Consider the following 23,738-nt stretch of genomic DNA (forward strand, 5'->3'; position numbering starts at 1 on the left):
TATTAGAGACAAGGTCTCACTCTGTTGCCCAGGCCGGAGTGCAACGGCACAATCCTAGCTCACTGCAGGCTGGAACTCCTGGACTCAAGCGATGCTCCCACCTCAGCCTGGTGAGTAGTTGGGAAGCTAATTTTGTAACTTGTTTTGTTATTGTTGTTGTTGTTGTTGTTGCTTCTGTTTTTTTTTTTTTTTTTTTTAGACAGGTTCTTACTATGTTGCCCAGGCTGGTCTCAAACTCCTGGCCTCAAGCCATACTCTCACTTCAGCCTCCCAAAATGCTGGGATTTCAGGCGTCAGCCACCATGCCTAGGCAAGATTATTCCCTAATACTATAGAACTAGTCCCTAACACCACAAATGGCACATAGTAAGCACTGAAATATTTGTTCAGCAAATGAATTTTTATAAAAAGAACATCAGTGGCCGGGAGCAGTGGCTCATGCCTGTAATCTCAGCACTTTGGGAGGCCAAAGTGGGAGGATTGCTTGAGCCCAGGAATTTGAGATCAGCCTGAGCAACATAGGGAGACTGCATCTCTACAAATAATTTAAAAATTAGCTGAGCATTAGGGGGGCACACCTGTGGTTCCAGCTACAAGTTAGGCCGAGGCAAGAGGATCACCTAAGCCTGGAAGGTCAAGGCTGCAGTGAGCCATGTGATCACACCATTGCACTCCAACCTGCACAACAGACCAAGACTCTGTCTCAAAAAAAAAAAAAAAAAAAAAAAAAATCCCCCTGGGAAAGTCACTGTCAACTTTTGCCAGGGGATTGGTGTTCTCCTGGGAAAGGAAGGTCTTGGTGGAACTAAAGACTTGATGAGAAATAGAAAGAGTAAGGAACAGGCTGAGAAGCCCCAAACACAGATTTTCCTACTTTGCAATTTTGTCTCTAAAAATCACATCCAGAGGGATCAGGAAAGTGTAACCACCTCGAGAGCGACGCGTGACAAGAGTGTCACCACCTCGAAGATAGTTGTGTTTTCCTTGAGTTGACAGAACAAGGGTGGAAATGTAATATAGAATTGTGAAAGTCATATTAAATTAGGGCAGAATTCAGATCCTGGCATGGAACTTAAGATAATAACAGTCTATTGATTTGAGAATTGCATTCAGCCTGAATCGGGTCTGTCAGCCTAAAGCTGCATTTTGGCAATGTGATTATTTTCAGTAACATGGCGCTTGAATATCAATATCAATAACATTCACCTGTAGAGAAGGAAAAAATAAACACCAACTACCATGACCCTTAAGAACGATGGACCTCCCAATATATGCCATTAGGCAGGAAGGTCCTACAGGTCTGTGGCCCCGGGAGCCTGGGCATTCATCCCCTTGGGGAGGCTATAGTGTTGCTGAAGTCATCTCGGGAATGTTTCGTGAAAAACTCTCACACTGTGTTTTTTCTCTGCTCTCATATCACCACTGCTATCATCAACACAGAAGACTTCTGAGACCAAGGGAATGAGGGTTTATCCCCACACACCAAGCAGCAGACATCTGGGTGTCCTCCAATTTAATTCCGACTCTATTCACATGGAGATTGTGTCAGATCCCATATGTTGAGGGCTCAGTCCCCAAGACTGCCCCCCAACCCCCCGCCAGCATCAGACACTAGCTGCAAGTCTGGGGATCTGGAACTTCTGACCAATTGCTTCAGGTTGGAAATCCTATGACCCCCTCTTTGGGTTCTATTAATTTGTTGCAGCAGCTCACAGAGCTCATGGAAACACTAACTTACATTTTCCGGTTTCTTATGAAGGAGAGTGCAAAGGAGACAGACGAAGAGGTGCAGAGGATGAAGTATGGGGAAAGAGGCACAGGGCTTTCCTTGTCTTCCCTGGGTGCAGTTTCCTCCAGGAACCTCCAGGTGTTCAGCTGTCTGGAAGCTCTCCAAACCCTGTCCTCTTGGGTTTTTATGGAGGCTTCATTATGTAGGCATGATTGATAAAACCATTAGCCACTGGTGATCAACTTGACTTTCAGCCCCTCTCTGGCAGGTGGGGACTGAAGTTGAAAGTCCTAATCCTTTAATCCTGCCCTGGTCTTCCCAGTGACCAGTCCCCCAACCCCGCCAAAGCTATCAGACAAAAGACCCAGAAAAGGGCTGGACGCAGGGACTCATGCCTATAATCCCAGCACTGTGGGAGACCGAGGTTGTGGGATCACTTGAGGTCAGGAGTTCGAGACCAGCCTGGCCAACATGGTGAAACCCCCTCCCTACTAAAAACACAAAAATTCACCGGGCTTGGTGGCCTATGCCTGTAATCCCAGCTACTCAGGAGGCTGAGGCAGGAGAATTGCTTGAACCTGGAGGCAGAGGTTGCATTGAGCTGAGATCATGCCACTGCACTCCAGCCTGGGCATCAGAGTAAGACCCTCTCTCAAAAAAAAAGGACCCAGATAAAACAGCATTTTGGGGATCTCAAGGATTTTAGGAGTTGTATGCCAGCAAAGAAATGAAGACCAAATACATATTTCCTAATATCACAATGGCACACCTCCACATTTCACCATCTTCACAAACTGTATTCTCCCACCATCTGCCTTCACAATATGAAGAGTAGCAAGAAAACCACAAGCTCGGGCCGGGCGCAGTGGCTTACGCCTATAATCCCAGCACTTTGGGAGGTTGAGGCAGGTGGATCACCTGAGGTCAAAAATTTGAGACAAGCCTGGCCAACATGGCAAAACCCTATCTCTACTAAAAATACAAAAATTAGCTGGGCATGGTGGTGCACGCCTATAGTCCCAGCTATTCGGGAGGCTGAGGTAGGAGAATCGCTTGAACCCAGGAGGCAGAGAGGTTGCAGTGAGCCGAGATCGTGCCACTGCACTCCATCCTGGGCAATAGAGTGAGACTGTGTCAAAATAAAAATAAAAATAAAAAAATAAAACACACACACACACACACACACACACACACACACACACACAGAGAGAGAGAGAAAAGACAGCATTTTGGAGAGCCCAAGGATTTTAGGAGTTGTATGCCAGGAAACAGAAATGAAGACCAAATATATATTTCCCGGTATCACAATGGCCCACCCCCACATTTCACCATCTTCACAAACTATTCTCCCACCATCTGCCTTCACCATTATGAGTAGTAGCAAGAAAACCACAAGCCGTGATTTGTAGAGGTTTAAGGAACTAATCCCTCAAACATCACTCTCCTCTAAATGTTAAGCCTGGAATTCAACCCTTGATGCTGTATTCTGTCATTGGTGGTGCACGCATTCTGTTCTAACCTCAGCTGTTGTGCTCTAATTTAATTTGGGGTTCACTACCTGAAGTTGGTGTAGACCCCACAAGTTAAGGGCTTCACAAGAAGGCTGACCCTCACTTTAGACACCAGCTGCACTTCAGGGCCACCCACACTTCAGACTGCCTACAAATGTAGGGGTCCCCACCACCCCCTGAGGTTTAATCATTGGTTTAAATGACTTACAGAACTCAAGAAAATACTATAACTACAGTTGTTTTGCTTTGTTGTTTTGTTTTGTTTTGAGACAGGGTCTTGCTCTGTTACCCAAGCAGGAGTGCAGTGGCATGATCATAGCTCACTGCAGCCTTGACCTCCCAGGCTTAAGCAATTCTCCTGCCTCAGCCTCTTGAGTAGCTAGGTCTACAGGCATGAACTACCCTGTTCAGCTAATTGTTTTATTTTTTTGTATAGATAGGAGTCCCACTTTGTTGCCCAGGCTGGTCTCGAACTGAGAGGCTCAAGCAATCCTCCAGCCTTGACTTCCCAAAGTGCTGGGATTACAGGTGTGAGCCACCACACTGGGCCACAACTAGAGTTCTGGGGGGGTTTCTGGGTTTTTTTCAAAGACAAAGTCTTGCTCTTTTTCCCAGGCTGGACTGTAGTGGTGAATCTCGGCTCACTGCAACCTCTGCCTCCTGGGTTCAAGTAATTCTCCTGCCTCAGCCTCCCAAGCAGCTGGCATTACAGGCATCCACCACCACGCCTGGCTAATTTTTGTATTTTTAGTAGAGACGGGGTTTCACCATGTTGGCTAGGCTGGTCTCAAACTCTTGACCTTAAGTGATCCTCCTGCCTCAGCCTCCCAAAGTGCTGGGATTACAGGCATAAGCCACTGCGCCCAGCCCACAACTACAGTTTTTTTTAAATGAAAGATACAAATCTGGACCAGCCAAATGAAAAGATACTTAGGACAAGATCCGGGAGGGTCTCAAATGCAGAGCTTCCATGCCCCTCCCCATCAAATCAGAACGTGTCACATTGATGTATTCACCAACCAAGAAACTCCACTGAGCCCCAGTGTCCAGTTTTTTTATTGGGGTTTCAGTACATAAACATGACTAATTCAATCATCAGCTGCATCACTGGACACATGAGTGAACTCCATCTCCAGTCCTGTTGTTGCTCATTGGTAAACTGGCTTTCAAAGTCCTCTAATCACATGGTTGATCTCTCTGGCAACTAGCCTAAGGACCCACCATGAGTCACTGCAGTAGCATAAACTTGGGTGTGATCCAAGGGGCTCCTGAACAATAAAGATACTACTACCAGTTGAGAAATTCCAAGTGTTTTTGAAGTTCCATGCCAGGAATGCAGGACAAGACCAAGCAAATTCTTTATTGTACAATACACATGTGCTACCTTTGCCAGTGCAAATACAGCTAAGCAGGCAAGCCACAGAGCCCCTGAGTCTGCCTTTCTCCCTTTCAAGAGGAGACACTGAAGGAAGTAGTTACATTTGGTTTTTTTTTTGTTGTTGTTGTTTTTTTAAAACGAGGTCTTGCTCTATCACCCAGGCTGGAGTGCAGTGGCACAATCGTAGCTCACTGCAGCCTCAAACTCCTGGGCTCAAGCGATCGTCCCATTTCAGCCTCCTAAGTAGCTGGGAGTACAGGTGTGCTCCACCACATCCAAGCAAATGTTTTTATCTTCAGTAGAGACAGGGTTTCACCATGTTGCCCAGGCTGGTCTTGAACTCCTGGCCTCAAGTGATCCTCCAGCCTCGGCCTCCCAAAGTGCTGGGAATGCAGGTGTGAGCCACTGCACCCAGTCATCCAGAAGTATTTCTTTTCTCAATATCCTCATCCAAAATCTGGGTCACTGAAATTTTGCCTGCCCTAAATGCCAAACTGACCTATTACTACCAGCTTCCCATCCCCAGCTCCAACCTCGTAATGATAAACACATCAGCACCAAACGTAAACTATTGTCTCAATGACATTATAAACCCAAGGAAATTGTTAAACAGGATACTCATTTCATATTCTCCACATCTAGCACCTATTAAACTGCCAAGAACTTACCTGGTGCTCAATAAATACTTGTTCAGTTTAATTAACTGGTTAATTTAAATATTAACTATAATGTATCCAATTCAAAAAACCACAAACATTTAATGAATACTCACTGTAAGCCAAGTTCTTAAGAAATAGCAATGAAAAAAGCATAGCCCTTGGTCCCTAGAAGCTGTCAAAGGTAGGCAGAAGAACACTAAAATTATTTCATTATAAAATTGAAATTCTATAATAGAAGTAAGAGAAAAGTACTATGGAAACTTTAAGTAATGAGTGTTTTTGAGCATCAATGTGTGTGTTATGGGATTGGGAGGTAAGAACGTTAAAAATGGAGTTTGTAGAAGAGAGGATGTTTGACTCACCATTAGTTGGTAGTTAGATACTAGCAGAGGAGAAGTAGTAAATGTAGGCAAAGTAAACCTGTGAAAACAAAAGGAAGCTGGGGAGAGGGTCACAAAGGGGATACAGGAAAATTTGGGGATTATGGAATTATTTTTTATGACACTGGGGAATTGTATACAGTTTGCTATGTATTTGTCAAAACCTGTAGAACTTAACATCACAAAGAGTAAACTTCAATGGATGCAGATTTTAAAAAGTAAATCAGAAGATGGGGGTATCCCAGAATGAAATGGAGACTGTGAGAAAAGAATCTAAATATTTTACAAAGCTGTGAAGTGGATTGGGGAAAAAAGAGCTGATCTAAATAACTTTGGAAAATACAAGGCTAAAAACAAATGGAAATCCACATAAACACATACTCCAGTTGGTGAAGTTGTTTCTCATAGGATTATAGGTTAAAATTTCTGAAACTATTTTACATGCATACTGGGGATAAACTAATAAGCAAATAGAGGGTAGATGGTGGGAGATGAGTTTATCACTATTCTCAAGGGAAATTACGGATAAGCAGGAGGGAAGGACTAGACTAAACCATGTGGTGCTGGATTTAGAGTCAGAGATATCAGCATGAATTCATGTTTAACTGAATAGGGAAACAAATGGATAAATACAGAAGCTATCGTAGATAAGTTATATAAACATGGTGATATGGTTTAGCCCTATGTCCCCACCCAAATCTCATCTTGAATTATACTCCCATAATTCCCACGTGTTGTGGGAGTGACCCAGTGGGAGATAATTGAATCATGGGGACAATTTCTCCCATACTGTTCTAGTGGTAGTGAATAAGTCTCACGAGATCCGATGATTTGATAAGGGGAAACCCATTTCACTTGATGCTCATTCTCTGTCTTCCCTGCTGCAATGTAAAATGTGCCTTTCACCTTCCACCATGATTGTGAGGCCTCCTCAGCCACATGGAATTGTGAGTCGAATTAAAACTCTTTCTTTTGCAAATTACCCAGTCTCAAGCATGTCCTTATCAGCAACGTGAAAATGAACTAATACACGAGGTAGTATACACATATATTTTCTAGTTCTGTCAGTTTGTTGGGCCTAGAGGCAGTGACATCCCTGTAGAAATGAGCACATTAAGTGTCCAGACCTTGGCCTCTAATACCATTCTGCAATAAAAGGAAGCAGAGCACCTTGCAGATATGGCTGAAGCTAGGGCTGTGGCAGGGAAGATACAAGATGAAACTGGAAATCTTATGGCGCTAGAAAGTAAGAAAATGGCTGGATGAGGCAGCTCAGGTCTGTAATCCCAACACTTTGGGAGACAGAAGTGGGCAGATCACTCGAGCTCAAGAGTTCAAAATCAGCCTGGGCAACATGGTGAAATCCCATCTCTACAGAAAAATACAAAAATTAGCCAGGCTTGGTGGTGTGCACCTGTTGTCCCAGCTACTTGGGGGGCTGAGGCGGGAGAATCACTTCAGTCTGGGAGGTCAAGGCTGCAGTAAGCCATGTTCATACCACTGCACTCCTGCCTGGGTGAAAAAGTGAGATCTTGTCTCAAAAACTTTTTTTTTTTTTTAATCCAGAGGCATGCGCCTATAGTCCCAGGCACCTGGAAGTTTGAGGTGGGAGGTTCGTTTGAGCCCAGGAGTTCAAGCCTGCAGTGAGCTATGATTGCACCACTGCACTCCAGCTTGGGCGACAGAGCAAGACCCCATCTCAAAATAAACAAAAAAAGAAAGCAAGAAAGGACTCAGGAAACAAAAGGATAGGGCATATCAAAGTCTGAAAGATTCCAAATGGCCAAAGCTGCAACAATTTAAACAACAAAATAAATAGCATAGTATGGATTATAACCCAAAGTATACAAGAAACAACCATGAGTCCATACTGATTGTATTAGTCCATTTTCCCTCCCTCCACACATGGGGATTACAAATCAAAATGAGATTTGGGCGGAGACACAGAGACAAACCATACTACTGATTTAAGTAAACAACTGAGTAAAATAATTGTGGGCCTTAGAGACCAATTTTCCTTACAGAAGAACGAAAAAAGTATACAAAGGGGAAAAATAGGCAGGGTGGGGTGGCTCATGCCTGTAATCTCAGCACTTTGGGAGGCCAAAGTGAAAGGATCACTTGAGCCCAGGAGTTGGAGACCAGCCCGGCAACAGAGTGAGACCCTGTCCCTACAAAGTCTTCTTAAAAATTAGCTGGACACTGCATTCCAGCCTGGGTGACAGAGCAAGACTCCGTCTCAAAAAAAAAAAAAAAAAAAAAAAATTAGCTGGACATGATGGCACATGCCTATAGTTTCAGCTACTTGGGAGGCTGAGGTGGGAGGATCGTTTGAGCCTGGGAGGCTGAGACTGCAGTGAGCAATAATTACGCCACTGCACTCTAGTCTGGGTAAGAGAGCAAGTCACACATCAGAAAAAAAGAAAAGAAAAGAAAAGGAGTGGGGAGAAAAATAAGGTAACGTTTCAGAGAAGAAATCTAGCAAGCAGCAAACACTTCTTTTATCTGATGATCAAGATCAAGGTTAGTATCAGTGATACATCATGTTAATAGTACATAACTTTCATGTGATGTGATGAAAATGGCATTTCATCTCTATAGTCTTCCTTCCAAAATCCCAAAGCCCAACCTAGCCATGAGAAAAACATCAGACAAGCCCACATTGAGAGAATTTTACAAAAATACCCAGCAGTATTCCTCAAGACTGTCAAGGTTATCAAACACAAGAAAAGACTTGAAAAACTGTCACAGATCAGAGGAAACAAAGGACAGATGACAATTCAGTGTAATGTGGTGTCTTGGATGGAATCCTGAAAAAGAAAGAAAACATCAGTGAAAGAAAAAAAAAAAAAAACTACTGAAATCTGAGTAAGCCAGAAGTTTAGTTAACAGTAATATTCCAGCGTTGGTTTCTTAGCCGTGACAAACGTACCATGGTAATGTCAGATGTTAACTATAATGGAAACTAGATGGTGGGGGTGGTATATGTGAGCTCTCAGAACTAACCCTGCAACGTTTCTATACATCTAAAATTATTCTAAAACAATAAGGATTTTGTTTGTTTTTAATACAGGACAAGTTGGAAAAAGCAAGAAATCTGGCATGGTTGGCATATCAGTTGATTGGCACAATGAGAGGAGATGAGGCTTGATGGTGTTTGGGGTCAGATTCTAGCAGCTCTGTAAACCGTATCAGTTAGGAACACGAGGCCAGCACTGCTTAACCAAGTCAGGGTGTTTTTAGTTACACAATGGGAAGTCTGTGAGTAGGCTCTACAAAGCTGGTAAAGAAACTCTTGTTCTTACCATCATTACTATGTTCTTCCCTCCCCTCCCACCCCTTCCCTTCCCTTCCTTTCCTTTCCTTTCTTTCTTTCTCTCTCTCTCTCTCTCTCTCTCTCTCTCTTTCTTTCTTTCTTTTTTCTTTCTTTTTTTTGAGACGGAGCCTTGCTCTGTTGCTCAGACTAGAATACAGTGGTGTGATCTTGGCTCACTGCAACCTCCACTTCCGGGGTTCAAGCGATTCTCCTGCCTCAGCCTCTCAAGTAGCTGGGATTACAGGTACATGCCACCACACCCAGCTAATTTTTGTATTTTTAGTAAAGACGGGGTTTCGCCATGTTGGCCAGGCTCGTCTTGAACTCCTAACCTCAGGTGATCCACCCACCTCAGCCTCCCAAAGTTCTGGGATTACAGGCGTGAGCCACCACATCTGGCCATTTGTTTGTTTGTTTTTGTTTCAAACAGGGTCTCACTTCATCACCCAGGTTGGGGTGCAGTGGCACGCTCACAGCTCACTGCAGCCTCAACCTCTAAGCTCAAGAGATCCTCCTGCCTCGGCCTCCCTAGTAACTGGGACTACAGCTGTACTCCACCACATCCAGCTAATTTTTTTAATACCTTTTGTAGAGATGGGGGTCTACACTGTATTGCCCAGGCTGGTCTTAACTTCTGGGTCCAAGTGATCCTCCTACCGTGGCCTCCAAAAGTGCTGGGATTACAGATGTGAGCCACTGTGGTTTTTGATTTTCATTTTCACAATTGTAAAATGGTCACACTGTAGGAGCATTTTTGCAGGAAAAGGAAAAAGTGAATCAGAAAGGACCAAAGGAGCCTGATGGGTGAATCTGTCTCCTCTCTGATACTTTCCCACAAGTCCTGCACACTTCAACTTCTTCTCATTGTCCAGAAGGGATCACATGGCCATTTCTCTTTTTTATTTAGAGGTAGGGTCTTGCTCTCTTGCCTAGGCTGGAGTCCAGTGGCATAATTATAGCTGACTGCAGCCTCAACCACCTGGGCTCAAGCAATCCTCCCATCTCAGTCTCCCAAATAGCTGGGACTACAGGCATGTGCCACCATTCCCGGTGGCTAATTTTTGTATTTTTTGTAGAGACAGAGTTTTGCCATGATGCCTAGGCTGGCCTCGAACTCCTGGGCTCCAACAATCCTCCCACCTTGGCCCTCCAAAGTGCTAAGATTACAGGTGTGAGTCACCGCACCCAACCACATGAATATTCCTTACTGCAAGAAAGCCTAGGAAGGCTAGTATTCCTTACTGGACACAGTGACTCTCCAAACAAAATCAGCATTCTGTTTGTAAGGAGGAAGAGATGGATATTGAGAAGTTGAGAAGTTTTTTGGTAGAGACAGGGTTTCGCCATGTTAGCCAGGCTGGTTTCGAACTCCTGTTGCGTCTCACTCTGTTGCCCAGACTGGAATGCAATGGTGCAACCACAGCTCACTGTAGCCTCAACCTCCTGGGCTCAGGTGATCCTCCCACCTCAACCTCCCAAGTAGCTAGGACTACAGGTATGCACCACCACACCTGGCTAAATTTTTATTTTTGTAGAGACAAAGTCTCACTGTGTTGCCCAGGCTGGTCTCAAACTCCTGGACTCAAGTGATCCTGCCACCTCCATCTCCCAAAGTGCTGGGATTACAAGCATGAGCCACTGCACCTGGCCTCACAAAAAAAAATTTTTTTAATTAACCAGGTGCACCTGTGGTCCCAGCTACTCAGGAGGCTGAAACAGGGGAATCTCTTGAGCCCAGGAGTTGGAGGCTGCAGTGAGCTATGATCACACCACTGCACTCCAGCCTGAGCAACAGAACAAGACCCTGTCTTTAAAATTAAAGAGAGAGAGACGCACAACCAACAGGACTCGGTGTTAAATTAGAAAGGTTATTTAGATAGGTTGTGAGGATCAAAAGAACTCAAAGATTACTGAGGTGCAGTAGCTCAAGCCTGTAAACCCAGTACTTTGGGAGGCTGAGGTGGGAGGCTTGCTTCAGCCCAGGAGTTTGAGACCCATCTTGGCAACATAGTGAGACCCACCCCCCATCTCCACAACAAACAAAAATATTAGCCTCACGTGGTGGTACACACCCATGGTCCCAGCTACTCAGGAGGCTGAGGTGGGAGGATCACTTGGGTCCAGAAGGTTGAGGCTGCAATGAGCCACGAGCCACTGCACTCCAGTCTGGGCAACAGAGTGAGACCCTGTCTCAAAAACAAACAACAACAACAACAAAACAAAACAGGCCGGGCTTGGTGGTTCATGTCTGTAATCTCAGCACTTTGGGAGGCCGAGACAGATGAATCACTTGAAGCCAGGAGTTCAAAACCAGCCTGGCCAACAAGGCAAAACCCCATCTGTACCAAAAAATACAAAAATTAGCCAGGCATGGTGGCACACATCTATAATCCCAGCTACTCGGGAGGCTGAGGCATGAGAATCACTTGAACCTGGGAGGCAGAGGTTGCAGTGAGCTTAGATCGAGCCACTGCACTCCAGCCTGGGTGACGGAGAGAGACCGTCTAAAAAAAAAAAAAAAAAAAAAAGATTACTGAGTATTTTAATCTTAAATAACTGAAAGGATGGTTATACTGGTAACCAAGCAAGGACTATGGGAAAAGGATCATAAGTGCAGCTTGAACTTGCTGACTGTAGCGGGCCTGAAGCATCAACCCACAGCAGGTGAAAGGAATTCCAGATCTGACCTCAGGAGAGACACGGGACTGTGCTGGAAGCAGTGAGCACATCAAGTACTCGCCAATCTACTCACATTCAAAACATTGCGAAATGCTAGAGTCTTCCCATTCCTGTATTCAGTTCAAAACTATTTCATGGGTAAGCACATTTCTGGAAAAAGAAAAAACAACTATTTCAAGCATGATGATAGACTTCTCTCAGTACAAAACTCCTTTTTTGCTTGTTTGTTCTTTGAGGCAGAGTCTTGCTCTGTCACCCAGGCTGGAGTACAGTGGTGTGATCTCAGCTCACTACAACCTCTGCCTCCACGTTCAAGTGATTCTCCTGCCTCAGTCTCCCAAGAAGCTGGGACTACAGGCAAGCCCTACCACAGCCAGCTAATATTTTGTCTTTTTAGTAGAGACGGGGTCGCACCATGTTACCAAAGCTGGTCTTCAACTCCTGAGATCAGGCAATCCGCCCATCTCGGCCCCACAAAGTGCTAGGATTACAGGCATGAGCCACCGTGCCCAGTCACAAAGCTCCTTTTAAAAATTATTATGTGACCTACAAGAAATAGAAGTGTTTCAGCCATCTCGAGTTTCAGTCCTGAAATTAGAATTTGCTTCTTCTGAGAAACAATGAACTTTACACGTCCAAAGTCAAATCAACCTCTTGGATGATGAATCTTATAATTACTCTTAAATAATGGCTCAGCAAAGCGATGTAGGATAAGTTAGTGTAAACATAAAAGCAAATCAGAAATCACTTGAGGAGGAGGACATTGTGGTTAAGAGGACAGGCATGGGCAACAGGCTGAACTAGATACAGATCCTGAATTCACCACTGACGAGCAGTCTGATCCTAGGCAACTTACTAAATCTCTCACATCCTCCACTTCCTAGCCTGCAAAATTTAAAAAAAAAAATAGCCGGGCTGGGCTCAGTGGTTCACACCTGTAATCCCAGCATTTTGGGAGGCTGTGGTGGGCAGGTTACCTGAGGTCAGGAGTTGGAGACCAGCCTGGCCAATGTGGTGAAACCCTGTCTCTACTACAAATACAAAAATTAGCCGGGTGTGCTGGTGGGTGCCTGTAATCCCAGCTACTCGGGAGGCTGAGTCAGGACTTGAATCCGGGAGGCTGAGGTTGCAGTGAGTAGAGATGGCACCATTCCACTCCAGCCTGGGCGACAAGAATGAGACTCCACCTGAAGAAAAACAAAAACAAAAACAACTAGCCAGGAGTGATGCCTCACATCTGTAATCCTAACACTTTGGGAGGCTGGGAGGATCCCTTGAGCCCAGGAGTTCGAGACAGCCTGGGCAACATAGTGAGACTCCATCTCTACAGATAAAAAATTTTAAAAATTAGCCAGGTATGGTGGTACATGCCTGTAGTCTCAGCTACTCCGGAGGCCAAGACAGGAGGATTGCTTGAGCCCCAGAGTGGGAGGCCGCAGTGAGCTATGATCATACCACTGCACTCCAGCCTGGGTGACAGAGCCAGACTCTGCTTGCAAAAAATAAAAATAAATAAATAAAAACAGTGCCTATATATAGTACCCCACAGAAGAGTTATTTTGAGAAATGAATGAGATATAATGTCTGGCACATACTAAGTTCTTAAATAAGTGTTTATTCATAGTGGTAGCAGTCTAGTAGTAGTACTACTATCTGCATACTTAGTATGATAGAGAATTATGATATGCAGGAAACTAAGTTTCTTGAATTAGTGCAGAAATGTTTTTAGTTACACAGTCACTCATCAGCTTGCCAAGACCGTACAATATCTTACAGTAAATGAGTGATAAAATATTGAATTAATTCATTTTGTCACCAGTTTATGACTTCAGGGAAAAGGAGGCTAGTTTACAAGAGGAAAAAAAAAGTGAGCTGGTTATTTCTTTTTATTTATTATTTTTTCAGAAGGCTAGCATTTTTAAACCCTCATTTTGAAAGGAAAAGTCGGCATTGGTTTTCCCCACTTTTGTAGCAAAACAGGGTTGTTGTTTTTTTTTCTTTGAGACAGAGTCTAGCTCTGTCACTCAGGCTGGAGTACAGTGGCCCAATCTCGGCTCATTGCAACCTCAGTCTTCCAGGTTCAAGCAATTCTCCTGTCTCAGTCTCCCGAGTAGCTACAGGCGCGCGCCACCACGCCCAGCTAATTTTTCTATTTTTAGTAGATATGGGGTTTCACCATCTTGGCCAGGCTGGTCTCGAACTCCTGACCTCAGATGATCTGCCCGCCTCAGCCTCCCAGAGTGCTGAGGTTACAGGCGTGAGCCACCGCGCCTGGCCAAAACAGGGCTTTCTTAACTTCCAAGAAGGGCTCCTTTAAGGAAGCTAAGGTGATACACGCAGTGTAGCCACAGACTTTCTGCAAAGAACTTGATGATCCAGTCACGCCAAACAGAAAGAAATGCTGCAGGCAAGATTACCCCGTTTGTAAAACAACAGCAGAAACAAATCCCGCCTGTTTACAGGATGACACGTGATGGAAGCACAATGGAGTTAGCTCTCTTTACAACAAAAATTTAAAGGCAGTTACCTTGCAGGCCAAGAAAGAACATGTAATTAATTAATGCCAGAGGTTGTTGTCCATAATGAAAAAGACACAATGTACCGCCATTCGCCTCATTTGCATTCGATTCAGAAGACACTTCTCATGCAAACACACCCGTTGTATTTTAGATTATTATTTAAGTGATGGATTAAAACCAGGAAGCTTGAACATAGCAAGGAACATTTTCTTCCAGTGCCTTTCACACATACACAGTTTGGCATTCTGCACATTGTAGGCAGCTGAGAACAGTTGATGATTTTGACCTTGAGATGAGTAATTAGAAGAGAAATCAATTCTAAATCATGAATGTCAACAAATACTTTAAAATATTATAATTGATTTTGGTCGGGCGTGGTGGCTCGTGCCTGTAATCCCAGCACTTTGGGGGGTTAAGGCGGGTGGATCACTTGATGTCAGGAGTTCAAGACCAGCCTGGCCAACATGATGACATCCCATCTCTAATAAAAATACAAAAGTTAGCCAGGGTGGCACGCGCCTGTAATCCCAGCTACTCAGGAGGCCAAGGCAGGAGAATGGCTTGAACCTGGGAGGCAGAGGTTGCAGTGAGCTGAGATAGTGCCACTGTACTCCAGCCTGGGCAACAGACCAAGACTCCATTTAAAAAAAAAAATTATAATTGATTTCATAGACCAAGAACAAAATAGAGCAAGGATTAAAAGCCACTCAATAGCTGCAAAATTGTGGATGCCTGAGCCTGGAGTTCATTATCTGCAAAGTGGGAATACCATAACAGGGCCTACACTATGAACTTATTCCCAGAATTGAGAGCTTGTGTATCATATTCTGCCCAGGAACTGAAGAAAACATAAGCAATCAATAAATAGTCCTGTTTATACTGGGTTGGTGCAAAAGTGATTGCAGTTTTTGCAGTTTACTTTTAACGGCAAAAACCGCAGTGACTTTTGCACCAACCTATAATATTAGTCCTCTTCGGAAATAATTAGAAAATAGCCCTTAGGGGTTGCTGTAGTGGGGGTTAAATTTCTCCCCTACTCTCCTAGGATCTCCAGCTGGGCCTTAGAATTACACTGACATGAAATAGATTAACAGGACCAAAGCATACAAATTCTATTTAATAATTTTTACATACATGGGAGGCTTCGCAAGAAAAACCAAGACCCCAAGAAGTTACGGCCTGTGGACTCAGAAAATCTGAGACAAGTCTCAGTTAATTTACAAAGCTTTTTTTTTGCCAAGGTTGAGGACGCACGCCTTTGACACAGCCTCAGAAGGTCCTGATGACATATACCCAAGGTGGTCGGGGCACAGCTTGGTTTATACATTTTAGGGAGACAGGAGCCATCAATCAACATATGTAAGAAGTACATTGGTTCAGTCTGGAAAGGCGGGACGGTTGCATTCTTTTATTTATTTATTTATTTGTTTTTTGAGATGGAGTCTCGCTCTGTCGCCCAGGCTGGAGTGCAGTGGTGCGATCTCAGCTCACTGCAAGATCCACCTCCCGGGTTCACACCATTCTCCTGCCTCAGCCTCCCGAGTAGCTGGGACTACAGGCGCCTGCCACCACACCTGGCTAATTTTTTGTATTTTTAGTAGAGATGGGGTTTCACTATGTTGGCCAGGCTAGTCTTGATCTCCTGACCTCGTGATCCACCCGCCTCGGCCTCCCAAAGTGCTGGGATTACATGGAGCTACCGAGCCCAGCCAGTTGCATTCTTTTGAGTTTCTGATTAACCTTTCCAAAGGATGCAATCAGATACACATTTATCTCAGTGAGCAGAGGGATAACTTTGGATAGTATGGGAGGTAGGTTTTACCCAAAGCAGTTCCCAACTCGAATTTTCCCTTTAGCTTAGTGATTCTGGGGGCCCAAGATATTTTTCTTTCACAGGCCCAACATTTATATATTAGGTTGGACAAAGAGTAGTAAATTGTGAAAGCGTGACAAGAAAAAGGGGTTTACTTGGGTCAGGGTAGTTAATTGTGGAAAAGTAACCAGGAAGATAAGGGTTCATTTAGCAAGGTTTGTTTGTATGGATTTCTCTCAGCCTCAACTCTCCACCTCTAGTGATAAGACTATCTTCCTCCTAGTACAGAAAGGGCACCTTTCACACAGTTTTACCTCCTACTTTAATAATGAAGAAAAAAGGAAGATCAGAGGGTGGTTGCATCTGCAGTTTTTTCAATGCCTTTAATTCAAAATAATCAATATATCAAAGTGGTCTATTTTAGGGGGAACATATTCTGACATCCTTTATTGCTTTCACACATGGGGTACAACCCAAGTCAAAGGCAATAGGTATACTTAAAATAAACATCAGACAGAGAAAAGATCCTCTTTTAGGATCCTACACGGTCCCAAGCATGGAAATAAAGGAAAATCTTGAATTCCATCCAGAGAAATTCCAGGCACATAGCTTACCCTGAGAAGTAAATGAGCAACTTGGTAAGCAAGAAGGTAATGGTAGTTTAAACACAACAGCCAAGGAAGTTAGAGTCTGAAGATGTTTCCTATAGCAACTAAACATAACATTTTAGCATATGTCCCTGAGTTGTTTTTCAGAAACCCGGACCCTCACCCAATGGATCTGCTGGCACATAGATCTCAGATAAGGGGAAACTGAGGCCTGAACGCTGACCTCCGTTTTTTGCTCTAAACTTCTTCCTGAGGGGCTTGGAAGGAGTCACACCCATGAACCAGAGCTAACATTCTTTTCTACTGATCCCCATTTTTTAGACAAAGCTTTGCCTCCTGAACCAATTACAAGTCAGAAAGTCCTTGAATCCATCTGTGACGTGTGGGCCTCCTGCTTCGAGAGATACCCTGTCTTTCTAGGTCAAACCAATGTATAGCCTCCATGTATTTATTTATTTAGAGATGGAGTTTCGCTCTTGTTTCCCAGACCTTGGCATGCAATGGTGCAATCTCAGCTCACTGCAACCTCCACCTCCTGTGTTCGAGTGATTCTCCTGCCTCAGCCTCCCAAGTAGCTGGGATTACAGCAGCCTGCCACCATGCCCAACTAATTTTTGTATTTTTAGTAGAGAAGGGGTTTCTCCATGTTGGTTAGGTGGGTCTCGAACTCCTGACCTCAGGTGATCCACCCGCCTTGGCCTCTCAAAGTGCTGGGATTATAGGAGTGAGCCACCGCACCCGGCCTCCATGTATTGACTTATGATTTTACCTGTAGCTTCTGCTTTCTTGGAAATTACCCCTGCCTTTAAAAATCCTTATCTGCAAGTCATCTGCGAGTTCAGGTTTTAAGCATGAGCTGCCCTGATTCTCCTTGCTTTTGTACTGCAAATAAGCATGTCCCTCTATGCCAATGCAAAACCCCAGTGCGGATAACTGGTCTTACTGTGCCAGGCAAGCAGACCCCAGTTTGGTTCTGAGAGACAGAAGTAGCTGGATTTCCTAGGCCCACTAAGAATTCCTAAGCCTAATAGCTGGGCAAAGTGACTGCATCTACCTTTAAACACGGGGCTTGTAACTCAGCTCACACCCAACCAATCAGGTAGTAAAGAGGGCTCACTAAAATACAAATTAGGCTAAAGCAGGAGGTAAAGAAATAGTCAAATCATATGCCTGAGAGCACAGGGGGAGGGACAATGATTGGGATATAAACTCAGGCATTTGAGCAGGGAGCAGCAACCCCCTTTGGGTCCCCTCCCGTCGTATGGGAGCTCAGTTTTCACTCTATTCAATCTTGCAACTGCACACTCTTCTGGTCCGTGTTTGTTAGGCTGGAGCCGAGCTTTCACTCACCGTCCACCACTGTTTGCCGCCATCGCAGACCCACCGCTGACTTCCACCCCTCCAGATCCAGCAGGGTGTCCACTGTGCTCCTGATCCAGCAAGGCGCCCATTGCCGCTCCGGATGGGGCTAAAGGTTCGCTGTTGTTCCTGCATGGCTAAGTGCCCGGGTTCATCCTAACTGAGCTGAACACTAGTCGCTGGGTTCCACCGTTCTCTTCCGTGCCCCGTGGCTTCTAATAGAGGTGTAACACTGCATGGCCCAAGGTTCCATTCCTTGGAATCTGTGAGGCTAAGAACCCCAGGTCAGAGAACAAAAAGCTTGCTGCCATCTTGGGAGCCGCCCACCGCCATCTTGGGAGCTCTAAGACCAAAGACCCGCCCGTAACAGTTCTATGACAAGAACTGCCCTATGAGGTAGGAACTCTGATTATATATCTATTTTACCCCTGAGGAAACTGAGATGAAGAGAGGTTAAATGACTTGCCTAAGGGCACACAGAATGAGAATTTGAACCCAACTTCCTCTGCACTATTCCATGACTATTTCTGTTACACGGGGCTTGAAGGTATTAACGATATACTTCCCGCCGTCTGCAAAACTTCCAGGGCAAGGAAGAAGGGGTGGATTTGGGAACTGAACAGGTCATCAGGAGCCATTTTAGAACTCTCCACAAAGATAGCTGTGATCCCTGTGGGATCAAAGACAAAGCTAAATGACCCTCAGCCCCAAAGATCCACAAACAGCCAGGGTTCTAAAGCTGCCCGGACAAGGGCAGAGAAAAAAAACCCAGGAGAAAAAAGATGGGGCTATCTGGGATTCAGCCCATTCCTACCCTAAGGGTGGAAGGAAAGGCAGGGCTCAGTGGCTCACACCTGTAATTCCAGCACTTTGGGAGGCTGAGGCAGGTGGATCACATGAGATCAGGTGTTCAAGACCAGCCTGGGCAACAGGCAAAATCCCATCTCTACAAAAAATTAGCTGGCCGTGGTGACACGCACCTGCAGTCCCAGCTACTCAAGAGGCTAAGGAAGTAGGATGGCTTGAGCCTGGGAGAGGGAGGTTGCAGTGAGCTGAGACTGTGCCACTGCACTCCAACCTGGGTGAGGGAGCAAGACCCTGTCTCAAAAAAACGAGCCGGGAGCGGGAGGACAGATGATATTGCACATTGGGATCATTGTAATACATGATTTTCTTTTTCTGGTTTTTTTTTTTTTTTTTTTTTTTTTTGAGACAGAGTATTGCTCTTGCCTCCTACGCTGGAGTGCAATAGCACGATCTCAGCTTACTGCAACCTCCACCTCCTGGGTTCAAGTGATTCTCCTGCCTGAGCCTCCCAAGTAAGTAACTGGGATTACAGGTGTGCACCACCACACCTGGTTAATTTTTGTACTTTTAGTAGAAATGGGGTTTCACCATGTTGGGCAAGCTGGTCTTAAACTCCTGACCTCAAGTGATTCACCCGCCTCAGCCTCCCAAAGTGCTGGGATTACAGGCGTGAGCCACCATCCCCAGCCCATTGTAATACATGAATTTCATTAAGGATTTTTCTCAAACCATATTTTTATCTGGTTACACAAGTAATACATATTTATTAGAATTATCTTGGGAAATATACACAAGTAAAAATAATACCACCACCAGACAGAACCACATTTAATAGTCTGATGTATTCATTTCTGTTTTGTTTTATCTAAATACATACATTTTAATACCAAAAAATGCTATTATCCTGTTCTTGCTATTCTGTAGCCTGCTTTTCCAGGTAATATTTTCTTCACCTTTTCCCAAAGCATGAGTGTTTCCGCCTGAGTTCCATGATAGCACATTTAACAACTGCAGGTACATGTATTCGGACTTACTCAAACAGTCTTTAATTTTGAGATGTCAAGATGGTTTCTAGATGTTTTTACTATTATGAACAACGCTTCTTACACAAACATATGTACCAAAGTCACGATTATCTCCCTAGAATAAATTCCTAGATGAAACTGCTGGGCCAAACGACTTGCTTGTTTTTAAGGCTTAAATGAATACTGCCAAGTGTATTGAATTGAAATGAACACTGTGCTTCCAGTAGAGATGCTCTGATTTATATTCCCACTAGCAATGTGTGAGGATGCTCCCTTCAAAAACAAGGCATGAAAAAACCTGGTTATTGAATGCTAGCAGCTCTGTTAATGTAGATTAATAGCTAAAATACAACTGGATGAGAGCAAGAACAAGTCTGTTCTGTCCTTTCTACAGGGTTTACTCAGCTCCCTCCGGGCTTTTGTTGTTGTCATTGTTTTCTGAGACAGAGTCTCACTCTCTCGCCCAGGCTGGAGTGCAGTGGCATGACCTCGACTCACTGCAACGTTAACCTCCTGGGCTCAAGCAATCCTCCCGCCTCAGCCTCCCAAGTAGTTGGGACCACAGGCATATGCCACCATGCCCAGCTAATTTTTGTATTTTTTTGTAGAGATGGGTTTTCACCATGTTGCCTAGGCTGGTTTCGAACTCCAGGGCTCAAGCCATCTGCCCTCCTTAGCCTCCCAATGTGTTGGGATTACAACCAGGAGCCACCGCACCGGGCCCCTTTCTTCTTCCTGTATCTTTATTACTTCGGATAAAAAGAACAGCCCTAATTCTATCACTGGTTTACGCAGGAAACAATGGTACCCACTTCCTATAGGACGCTGGGTACTGCTGAGGTAATCCATTGTCTAGATTTTATCTAACTTTGTAAATTCTTATCCTTTTAAAGACATGTTGCTAATCAAGGGAACTTTCCTTTGAAAGTAAGAACTCTATTGACATATTAAAGGACAGGACTCCTGGGCAAATCACCCATCAGCTCCAGGAATCCCTCTTCCTGGATAACTACTTTAACTATCTGGCACTATATAAAAATTTGTATCTTAAATCACAACAGGGGCCGGGCATGGTGGCTCAAGCCTGTAACCCCAACGCTTGGGGAGGCTGAGGTGGGTGGATCGCTTGAGCTCAGGAGTTCGAGACCAGCTGGGCAACATGTCAAAACCCCATCTCTACAAAATAAAAAAATACAAAACTTAGCCTGGTGTGGTGGCATGCACTTGTAGTCCCAGCTATTCAGGAGGCTGAGGCAGGGGGATGGCTTGAACCTGGCAGGGAGAGGTGACAGTGAACCAAGATTGCACCACTGTACTCCAGCCTGGGCGACAGAGTGAGACCCTATCTCAAATAAATAAATAAAATTAAAAAAAAAAAAATCCCGACAGGTATGACCTCTTTGGGTTCCTTTACTGATAAGAAAGACTCCTTGATTCCAAAACCCTAAAAAGTCCAGGATCATAGTAAGGAAAGATTGGAAGCTACTGATCAAATACTTGGTGGAGTTCCAAGATCAGTCTATTTCCAGTGTGTTGCAGAAAAGCTAATTTATGGCAGAAAACCATGATTAATTTCAGAATAAACAATATTCAGACTCAAGTGAGTTACGAGTTGCTGGAGATAGGAGGCACATTTAGTAGAACATGACTTATTCAGACATGTAATTCTTTCCTTAGCTCAGTAAAGCTAAGTATGGCAAAAATGCCAGAAACAGCTTTGCAATTGGAATATGCAATTTAAAATAAGTAAAGATTACTCCCAGGTAGTTTATTGCTTTAACTACATTGAGGCATGTCCCTGTAGCAGACAGCATAATGACTCTCATTTCATTTTTGGTTTGTGCCAAATATCTTCTGTTAGTTTTGCTTTATTGGCTTCATGCAATTTATTGCAGCTCTAGAATGCGATTGTAATGCAACTAGTATTTTAGTTTTATCTTCTACTGGTAATTTTTCTTCTTTATGGTGGCTATACTGTCTGCATTAATACAAGCCATAGAAATTATACAGTGTGGAACCTTATTTTCAGCAGCTCCCTCTTTCATGAAGAGCAGAACCACCAGAGCCAACTCCCATAACCCAGTGATAGCCAAGGATGTGCCAGGGGATGACATAATGAACAGCATTTGCAATTCAATAAAGTGATTTGTTTGATGAAGAGTTGCTAGAAAGCCTAATTTTCTCATTGATTCAAAAAGAGGCAAAATGTTCTTCAAGATCTTCTAAGTATTCCTCAAATCAATCCCTGGAATACAAACCCAGTAGCTAAGGTGGCAGCATTTGGGGCAGATGAGGACTCTTCTGTTATTCTTTGAAAATACATTTATTTAGCCTGGTTTGCATTTATTGATTTGACCAACCTTACAACAGCACTGTAATCTGCTAAGGAATTATTTAACCATTTCCAATTTCCTGCAAGTTGCCTAAGTGATGTGCTAAATATAATTTTACCTATAGCTAGCCCAGATCAATAATACATATCATTTCCTTAGGAAGTGGCTTTCTGTGAAAAGATGGAAGAGGACTCGATCTTCCAGTCCTGCGAACTTCTTATTCCAGGCACCTTTGCAGAGCTGGTACAAGAAAGAAACCAAACTAAGTCAGATAAGTCATTTGGGCCTGCTGAAAACATATTTCTCAACTTTTCTCCTTGTATCCTGCCAAAAATTTGCTGAGTAAATCATCCTATAGGCTATGGTATATGTCTTTTTTTTTTTTTTTCTATAGAGATAGGGTCTCGCTACGTTGCCCAGGCTGATCTGGTCTTCCTGGGCTCAAGCAGTCTTCCCACCTTGGCCTCTCAAAGTGCTGGTATTGCAGCCACCGTGCCTGGCCTAAGGTGTATATCTTTAAGCATCCCCTATTAAACTCCATATTTCCCGGGAGGTGTAACACAGCAAACTATTATCAGTTATTACTTCTTAATAAAATGAGATTATCAAATGGATGTAAAAATATGTAGCAGAGCTGTGATAGAATAGCTCTGAAAGAGGATAGGGTACTTATGTTTTGAGTGCAGAAGGGAATATAGGATACTTATAGGATACTTATGTTTTGAGTGCAGAAGGGAAAATTTTTTTTGAGACGGAGTTTCGCTCTTGTTGCCCAGGCTGGAGTGCAATGCTGCGATCTTGGCTCACTGCAACCTCCGCCTCCCAGATTCAAGCAATTCTCCTGCCTCAGTTTCCCAAGTAGCTGGGATTACAGGCATGCACCACCACACCCGGCTTATTTTGTATTTTTAGTAGAGATGGGGTTTCACCATGTTGGTCAGGCTGGTCTCGAACTCCTGACCTCAGGTGATCCACCTGCCTCAGCCTCCTAAAGTGCTGGGATTACAGGTGTGAGCCACCACACCCGGCCATCCTGTCTTGCTGTGAGTAAACACCCATGTCTTCCAAATAAGTTCCAAATTTTAAGTTTTAAAAAATAATATTCTGGGCTGAGTACAGTGGTTCATGATTGTAATCCCAACACTTTGGGAGGGCAAAACAAGAGGGTATCTTGAGGCCAGGCGTTCAAGACCAACCTGAGCAACATAGTGAGGCTCTACAAATTATAAAAATAAATAAATAAATAATAAGAATACATTCTTGGGTCCAAAGGAGTCAAAAAATATAACAACAAGGAAAACAATTCCTGATCATTCATTAGAGGCAGACTAAACATATTCCTGATTGTCATCTAACACATCTGAGCCACCAGGAGAATGGTGACTTGGCCTCTTAGTTTGAATGCCAAGGAAGAAAAAATACAAACTTGACAAAATTAGGGAATTGGCATCACCATTGGAACCTAGAGGAAGCAACACAGAAATGTGTCAAGTTCAAAGCCTCTCATAAATAACGTCATTTGCCAAAAAATTTACTTTTAATGGAATTTGGACACAGCTTCAGTAGATTTGGAAGTCACGTTTGGCTGCCCATAACGTGACTTCTGCAAGAAACTGTAAAAT

The 23,738-nt window shown here is 44.0% G+C and overlaps 1 long non-coding RNA gene across 1 annotated transcript; it reads left to right on the forward strand.

The window, feature by feature from the left end:
* The first annotated feature begins 17,527 nt into the window (after positions 1-17,527).
* LOC135969878 (uncharacterized) lies at positions 17,528-22,773 on the forward strand. The gene is made up of 3 exons (XR_010585240.1): positions 17,528-18,347; positions 19,168-19,270; positions 22,276-22,773. It is a non-coding gene; the product is annotated as an uncharacterized lncRNA (long non-coding RNA).
* The last annotated feature ends 965 nt before the right edge of the window (positions 22,774-23,738 follow it).

The sequence above is a fragment of the Macaca fascicularis genome, chromosome 3 (assembly GCF_037993035.2).
Source record: "Macaca fascicularis isolate 582-1 chromosome 3, T2T-MFA8v1.1".
NCBI lineage: Eukaryota > Metazoa > Chordata > Mammalia > Primates > Cercopithecidae > Macaca > Macaca fascicularis.